The following is an 8926-nucleotide window of genomic DNA, read 5'->3' as shown; positions in this document are numbered from 1 at the left end:
GATAACAAGGGATGACTGTTTATACATTGCTGTAGACAGGCCAAAATAAAGGAAAACAATGACAACAAATATTACAGCAAATTATGCCTTGTGGGCGATTCAATGTAAAGTGAATGAAAACGCAATTGTCTCAAACACTCCTGAGATTATTGCGCTGGTTACATCCAGGTTCAGTGCGAAGTCTGCAAAGAATTGCTGTTTGATGATCAGCTCGGGAAAGCAATAGCAGGGTAGATGTAGTCTTAATAATACATTGCATCTTTAATGGAAACAGTATTTTCTACAGGAGCTGTGGGAATATAGCTGCACAGGGGAGAAGGCTTCCCAGGAAGGGCTGTAGCAGGGCTCAGCCATGAAACCATCACTGCCCTGTCCATAGAAAAGGGACTGCACCCAGACCCCTGAGACCAGAGCTGCACAGCGTGTGACAGAAATCACGATACGGTTAATGTGACAGATTTTATGCATCCCCACACAGCTAGGTGTTTGTCACACTTAGTCATGACGAGAAGTGGCTGGAAACATTTTATCTGTATCGATGCTCCCAGATGATCTCGGGACAGAGGTTCTAGATGTTCAACTTGAAAATCTGCATCTTTATTTGACAAAAAGGCAGCTGTTCTCAATTTGTTATTGTCTGTTTATTGACCACACGGCACTCCCTACCAGACTGAAGCAAATCCACACACAATCTATCACCTCAGGAGCGAGGACCATGCTAATGTGGACTGCTAAGGAGCGGTCACTTTGAAAGAAAGATGTTATGGAGAAATGTTTTGGAATTGGATTCTTGGATGTATTTTATAATTAAGTGATTTTTGTCCAAATTAAGACTTTCACAGATGTGAAAAAACAAAAACAACAACAACAAAAAAACCCTCTGGTATAATCTTTTGAGAGTCCCAGTGGCCTGTTTATTCTTTTAGTAAAAATATAGAAATGCAGAAGCTTTTATTTAAAATGAAATATGAGTGGTTTATAGGGAAATTTACTCATCAAATTTCCACACAAACCTTTGTAAGACCGATTACCAGGGCTGAGAACTGAATACCCGAGTCTGGGGCATGAGCGGCGGGGACCCATCTTCCTTCAGATCTGTGAGTTTGGGAGTGGATTCATCCTGGAGGGTGGGTAACCATAAGAGAAACTGCGGAAGGAGGAAGCTTCAACCACCCAAACTTATTTCTCACCATTCTGAAAGCTAGAAATCCAGGAATCCAGATGAACTGGCTGTTCTGAGGTCTCAATCCCAGGCTTGCCCATCATCCCTCTCCTCAGTGGGCCTCATGTGGCCTTTTGCCTGCTGTCTGTCCCTCTTCTTGTAAGGAAGGGTATCGGTGGTATCAGATTAGAGCCTTTCTACGATCTTACTCGATCTTAATTCCCTAACCAAATATAATAAAACTTGGATACAAAGTTTGGGGTGGATGCACATCCGGCAATGGCGATCAATTCATGTCTCCGGCTTTGACAACTATAAAAGCCAAATGTGTAATAAAACTGGCCTTAGCCTTGCAACACTGCTACAAATGTTCAGCAAATATTTCTAAATGGGATGAATACACCACACTTACCTCACTTTATCATTATTGTTGTTGTTGCTCCAATGAACTAAAATAATGTTCTGACTGTTAAAAAGGAAAGGGAGAAAGGCCTCCATAGTACAATGCATACGCAGCATTGTGAGACACTAGGCTCGGTCCCTGGTACCACATATGCGCGCATACGCATTGTGGTGGTTTGAATGAAAATGGCCCCCATGGGCCCAGAGGGAGTGGCACTATTAGGAGGTGTGGCCTTGTTGGAGTAGGTGTGGCTTTGTTGGAGGAAGTGCGTCACTGGGGCTGGGATTTGAGGTCTCAGATGCTTAGGTCATGCCAAGTATGTCTCATTCTCTTCATGCTGTCTCCAGATGCAGATGTAGCACTCACAGCTACCTCTCTAGCACCATGTCTGCCTCTGTGCCTCCAACAAGGGACTAGACCTCTGAACTGTAAGCTAGCCCCAATTAAATGTTTTCCTTTCTAAGAGTTTCCATGGTCTGTTGTCTCTTCACAGCAATAGAAACCCTGACTAAGACATACACAAACGTTAAAAAGTGCTTTTTAAAGTGTGCATTGATTTACCTTTAATTCCTTGGGTCTTTTCTTGCTGGGATATGCTGTGATGTATAAATATCTCACAGTTACTGGTGGTGATATGTAACTAGAAGTCTGAAGATCACTGGCTACAGAAAAAAAATCTCACATGTAGGCCAAAAGGGCTCCTTAAATACAATATTTTCATGGTTAGTTAATCAAACTCATGGTGACATTTGACTAATCATTGAGAAGACCCATGACAAGATTCTTTGGTCAGCATCTTGGGGGAAATAAAGTATTTATTCAACATTCGTATGTTCATTGATGTGTCTAGTGCAGTATCCCTTTCTAAAGGTCAAGGGTATCTCAAGTCACATACAATGACTCCTAAGTTATTTTTGGAAAGTTTCATATGTTAGGCGTATAAATTTTCATATTGTAGCCATAGAACTATGCTAGCCACATATTCAAGAGGAGCTTGGCAGGCAGATGCTGTTGGATAGAGAGCAGGGCCTGGTAGGATTTTTAAGTCATGACATGCAGGACATGCCCATCTCTTTTTCTGCTGTGTGCTGTCACTGCACTTCTGGTAACAGCATTCCACTTCATTCCTGTACCACGCGTGACTGCACATTCCCTCTCCCACCGAGGGGAGGTTCTTAACCTGTGGGTCACGACGCCTGTATCAAACCTCCATCTCCAAAAATATTTGCATCATTGATGTGGGATTTCCCTCTGGATGCTGAAAATACCATTGGTTAATAAAGAAACTGGCTTGGCCTGATGGGGCAGGACAGAGCTAGGTGGGGAGAACTAAACTAAATGCTGGGAGAAGGAAGGCAGAGTCAGGGGAGAAGTCATGGAGCCACCAACAGAGACAGACATGCTAAAACCTTGACGGTAGGCCACGAACTTCGTGGTAAAATAAAAAAATAATGGAGATGGGTTAATTCTAGATATAAGAGCTAGCTAGCAATACGCTTAAGTAATTGGCCAACCAGTGATTTAATTAATACAGTTTCTATGTAGTTATTTCAAGTCTGAGCAGTTGGGAACTAACTAGTGGCCTCTTAAAGCACATTACGATTCATAACAGTAGCCACAAAAATAATTTTATGGTTGGGGGTCACCACAACATGAAGAACTGTATTAGAAGGTTGCAGCATTAGGAAGGTTGAGAACCGTTGCCCTAGATGGAAAGAAAGGCTTGGTGAAAGGCAAGAGCCCTGGTGGCTCCTGGGACCTGGGGGAGCTGCCGGAAGTAAGTACAGCTCAGAGATATGAATGAAATGTGTGGCAGGTTAAAGAAATGTTCCTGCAGTAGTCAGGGTTACCTCACATGGCAGAAGACTGGATGTGTTCTTCAGTGTCAAAGAGGTCACTAAGGTCCTTGAGCCAAGGAGGATTATCCAAGTGGGCAGCCCTAAAGCTCTTAAAGAGGAACAGAGCAGAGTGCCCCACACCCCGACTGAAGAGGAGAAGCAAAATGCAGGGACAGGGTGACGGAGATAAAAATGGAGAATGGAGTGTTGCAACCCCAACCCAGGAAACGCCAGGGAATGCCAGGCACCAAAGTGGCACAGATGGAGAACAAGTTCTTCCTTGAGGGAACTGAACCTTAATGACATCATGGTGATTTGGTGCTCCCGACCTTTAGCTTTGTGTGAGAATGGACGTCTCCTGTTTTAATCCATTAACCTTGTGGTAATTCTAGGAAACCAATGCCAGTCATAATGTTGTGAGCCTAGTCTCTCTCCTTCCTTTCCTCCCTCTCTCCCCTGCCTCCCTTTCTCTCTCCATCTCTCTCTCGTTCTTGCTCTCTGTCCCTTTCTCTCTCTCTCTCTCTTTCACACACACACACACACACACACACACACACACACATGCGTGCTAGTCTCTCAGCTTATGCTGATGTTTCAGTTTTTCCACGTGGCTGTAAAGAAGGCTGACCTTTCACATTTTCTCACTGCCTTGGCATCCTAACATGAGACAAGCTTTTCTTCTTCTAAGACACAAGGATCCATCCAGGGAAGGGTTCTGATTAGCCTTGTTTATGCCACCGCTTGGACAAAGCATCCTGCCAAGGAGGAGGTTTTGGCGTTGGCAATGGTCTTAATACCATCCTACAGCAGGATACCCTCCGTTATCAATAGCTTCACAGTCCGCATGGAGTGGAGGAGAAGGACTTTCCAAAGAAGGGGCATTGGACAACTAAATATCCGCTAAGAGGCAGTAGACCCGAAGTCTGGGCTCTTTCCCAGCCTAAGGACACCACGAAGACACAAAATATTGGTAAAACAACAACAAACTTGACCTGAATGGACAGGACAGGTAAGACATCCCTTCTGGTGCAGCAATGGCAAATCAGAACAGGACCGGGGTTGGGGGTTACCAATCACTTTCCGATCGCATCTGAGGCCTTTTCCACCAGAGGGACCCACATCCAGTTCTGTAAGCCTAGTTAAAGGCCTGCAGCTGGGGAGGTTATAGGCTGTACTGGGGAAGGTGCTGCTTTTATTTTGCTAAGAGGTAATGTGATCACACAATCACTTTCCGAAGAGTTGTGTTTGTACCCATAGACTAGTGCCGCTGTTTGCTTTGGTCAGGGAAACTCCCTTCTACAGTGGGCAGTGATGATCATAGAGACTTGAAAGTGGTCAATGTGAAGAGAATGGTGGGCTGGCTGCAGGATGCTCAGTCATAAGCTCGATGTCCACATCACCCCCCTGACGAGAGTCAGAAGACACTGCAGAAGGTGAGGTGGACAGAAAGTGACAGCCAGAGGCTGGAGTGGAGTGAGGTGACGTTGACAGCATCATTGCGTACTGGACGTCAGAGAAGTCGTGACTATTAGCATAACACCTGTCCCAGATTGGACCTGTTGGCGACCTGTCATGGTGCATGTGGGGCAGGATTGGGAGTACAAGCCTTGCCACTCCATGAAGACTGTGTAGATATCTACAGTTAGATAATGTTGGCTAGAGAGAAAGGGATCACTTAGTCCTGCCCTCCCTCTAGGAGTTCGTAGCCAGTAGGAACGAAAGAGACATTGTCTGCAGTGGTCTAGTCATGGGTAGGGAGCAATGCTCTAGTAAATAATCCCCTAACCAGGATTTTCTAAGAAGCTCTAATAAAATACAGTGGGTCACCAAAACAACAACGAGCAAACAAGCCTCCCACCCCATCTTACCCCCTCTCACAATGAATAAAAAGGAAAAGGAGAAGAGCTGGGACAAAGAAGATAAGCAGGGGCGGTTGAGGAGCAAGAAAAGGTAATGTGAGGCAAAAATGATAAAATATACATTGTGTAAATGTCTAAAATTTCATAACAAACCCATTATTATGTATAATTAATGTACATGCATAAAAGTAAAAAAAAAAAGGAAAAAAGAAAAACCTAAAAGGAAAGACAAAGAAACCAAAGCACTTGCTCTGAGCACAGGGAAGATTTCTTTTCTAAGTGTGAACAACTGCCTCTATAATCCAGGTGCAGACTGTAGAAGTTGTTTGATCAAAACGATGACCCTGCAGTCCTAAACGCCCGGCTCTCAGAACAGAGCTGACCTAGGCCTGTTGAGGGGTGCCTTGGTGGCTCCAGGCCCCGGCAGTATCGTCTCTCCTGGTGGGTTTTCCATGGCCAGACACCCACGGCAGAGAGAACCTTCGCCTCGCTCTCTAGCAGTTAACTTTCCTTCCTTCTCCCCCGACTTTAGACTTCCTCCCTCTAATGTCTTCGATTGCTCTTCTTCCCCACTTCCACTCTTGGAGAAAAAAAAAAAAAAACGAAAAATAAACAGAATGCTAATACGCCAGCCTCCGGCTTTGTAGAAAGCAATTTATTCTCTTTTTCCCCACTGAAAAGAAAATGCCTTCTCTTGTCTGGTTTAGGTGGAAGAGTCTGTTATCAGTATAATCACAGACATTTATCATAAAGCCGTACTGACTGACAGTCTCTCAGGGTCTGCACAGCTCCCCAGCAGTGAGTGGGCACATGAGCCAGGGCGGGGCTTCTGTCAAACTCTTGGGTATCACTTTTTAGTTCAGCACTGGAACCTGAAAATAGATGAGAACCAACACGGTTACTCAGAGGAGCTGACTAGTGCGCAGGGTCGTGCAGAAAAACCCAGCTCATTAAGAATGTGTGGATGGGGCAGAAAATGCTCATTCTTTACCAGCGTTTTATGGTGGATAGAAACGCTGAGCCAAGCTGCTGAGGAATGAGCTCACCCTGCAGAGGGAGCCTTTCAGGTGGCAGCAGCCTTTCCTGCTGGGGTGCACCCTGCCAGGCCTCTTCTCCTCTCGTTAAATTTGGGGTTGCTCATATTTGCTTTCAGAGGGAGCTTCCTTTTACATTGCTGCCAATTAAACAGCTGTAATGAATGGATGCAAGGTCTGGAAAGATATTTTTGCAGGGAATATTTAGATTCTCTCTCTCTCTCTCTCTCTCTCTCTCTCTCTCTCTCTCTCTCTCTCGTAGCCATGAGGAAATATGCTACTCTAATTTGAATGAAAATCTCTACATCTGATTGGGCCTATACGGGGGTTCCCCCAGGCTACACCGAGCCCTTCAGACTCAGGGGTTTGCTGGAGAATTCAGTGGACTCAGCACGCAGGAATATGACTTATTGCAATGAGGAGACATACAGCAAAGGCGGCAAAGGAAGAGGTGCCAGGACAAAGAACAGGAAGCTTGGTGCAAATGCCCAGGAGTCTTTACTCTTGGAGTTCTATGGGAGGTGCCTACTTCTAGCAACAAATGGGCACAAGAGCTGTGTGCCGTCAAATAGGCAGGCTTGGTAGAAATTCTACGCTCAAAAGTTTCACCAGGAGCTAATCATTTAGCCACCTACTCTCTGCCGCATGCCGCAAATCCAGACAACTTGAAAGAAGTCAAGTGTCAGCGTAAGTTTTGTGTGTGCACCGACAGTTCTCAGGTGGTGGGGGTTGAAATGCTTGGTCTCCAATTGGTGGTGCTATTTGGGAAAACTTAGAAGGTGTGGCCACGTTGAAAGAAATGTAAGAGGCAGACTTGGGGAGTTAAAAATGGACGTCATTCCAAGTGTGCGTTCCACTCCCTGCTTGTGATTCAAGGTGTGAGCCCTTAGCTTCTGCTCCAGCCTCCACGTCTGCGGTTTGCCTCCATGCTCCCTGCCATGTGACTCTTATTCCTCTGGAACTATAAGCCAGGTAAACTTCTACTAGCTGACTTGGTTGTGGCGTTTTATCACAGCAATAGAAAAGCAACTACCACAGGTACACTTGGAGAGTGTGCTGACTCTGTGATCCCAGCCACAAATGATCTCTCTGTGAGTCAAAGCTAATGGATTTAGGTTGAACAAGACTAAGACCAAGAGTCACCGAGTCTGACCAATCAGGAGAGGGCTCTAGTGGGCTGCTGAAAACTGGCTCTTTGTAAGAATATACAGATCGGTAGAGGTGGGAATCTCAAGCGCAGACTGAGTGAAGACGGTGTTGCTGTCCCAGATGCCTATGGAAGATGCCCGTAAAAAGCTACCGTGCTCTTCAGCCTTGAAATGCCACTCTAACACGTACTGAGACCGCCTTGTTTATGTTCCTCAAGTTGCCTCGCAATGAACATGTTCCCCTCACTAATACCGTTGTATCTTTTCCAAGAAGACTGAAAGAGCCCGTTAATGCGGCCGTTAATGTTCTCTTCACTGACAGACTCAGAAACTGAAGTGAGATTAGTTCTACTAGAGGGCATTTAAGAAAGTTTTGGAACACAGTCTATCCCATATAAACCAGAAAAGCCGAGTAAATTTAAAAAGAGCTGTAAAAAGTACCCGAGTGGTTGAATCATAAGGCGTGGCATTGGGAAAAGCGCTCCGTGTCAGGCTATTTTCCTCTACAACACAGTGAGTGTCGGGAAAGAGCCAAAAGCCCACTACCTAGCTCTGCCGTCCTTGTCACCTTCACACGTTCTTAATGAAGCAGAGGACAGCCTGAGACAGGACTCCTCTGTGTGGGGGACTCCCTCTGGGGAGGCTGCTGCAGGGGCTGAGGAATGGAAAAGGCCCCTGTGGAGCTGCGCCTCTGACTGCAGCCAGACTTAAGCAATAAGGTGACCACACTGAAGGGCCCCCCCTGGGAGGCAACTGTTAACGCCGACCCCCTAGACGGGCTCTCAGGCAGGCGCTCAGTGTACTTATCAACTTATGGACTGTGTATATATCAAAAGCTAACATCCCATGACTGTAAGATGAGGTGGTTAGAAATGCATCAGATGGGCAGCGTGCGGCTGTAGAAGGAACCCGAGGACCAGCGGTTGGTGAGAGGGACGAGACTTGGTGGCTGGCTCCGAGTCCCCAGAGATGAGCACTGAAGCTGTTGACTGCTGCCAGAAGGTTATTTGGCAGGAAGGTTTTGTCCCAACACCATCAGCTTGTTTCTGAAAGGGTGACGTTCCTTTATCTGACACGTAGCTTTTTAGTCTAATTCGGAGCATCTCAGGGCTTTAGCACCGTCTTGGAGATAGTGCTATTTCTCTGTCCCGATGAGTTCCTAGCAAGCTTCCTGCAGTGTGCATGATAAAAGGTTGTGGGGGAGTATTTGGTTATGGTTCTGGAGTCATGTCCATCCTTTGTTTAAAAAAATGAGCTTGAGTTGTCTTTCCCTGGAATAGGGGTAAGATAAAGCAAAGCTTCGCTAGGATTGGTGCTTTAGGACTCTGAATAAACAAAGGGCTCTGGCTGAGCCAGCAACATCTGAACTACTAGTGACCTGCAGCTTGCTAACAAACAATTTTATTTTCATTTTACATACGAATTCCAGTTCCCACTCCCTTCCTCCCACTTCTGCCCACTCCCTCCACCTTCCCAGTGATG

The sequence above is a fragment of the Arvicola amphibius genome, chromosome 10, assembly GCF_903992535.2.
Source record: "Arvicola amphibius chromosome 10, mArvAmp1.2, whole genome shotgun sequence".
Classification (NCBI taxonomy): Eukaryota; Metazoa; Chordata; class Mammalia; order Rodentia; family Cricetidae; genus Arvicola; species Arvicola amphibius.
Note: the sequence above shows the minus strand (reverse complement) of the source record.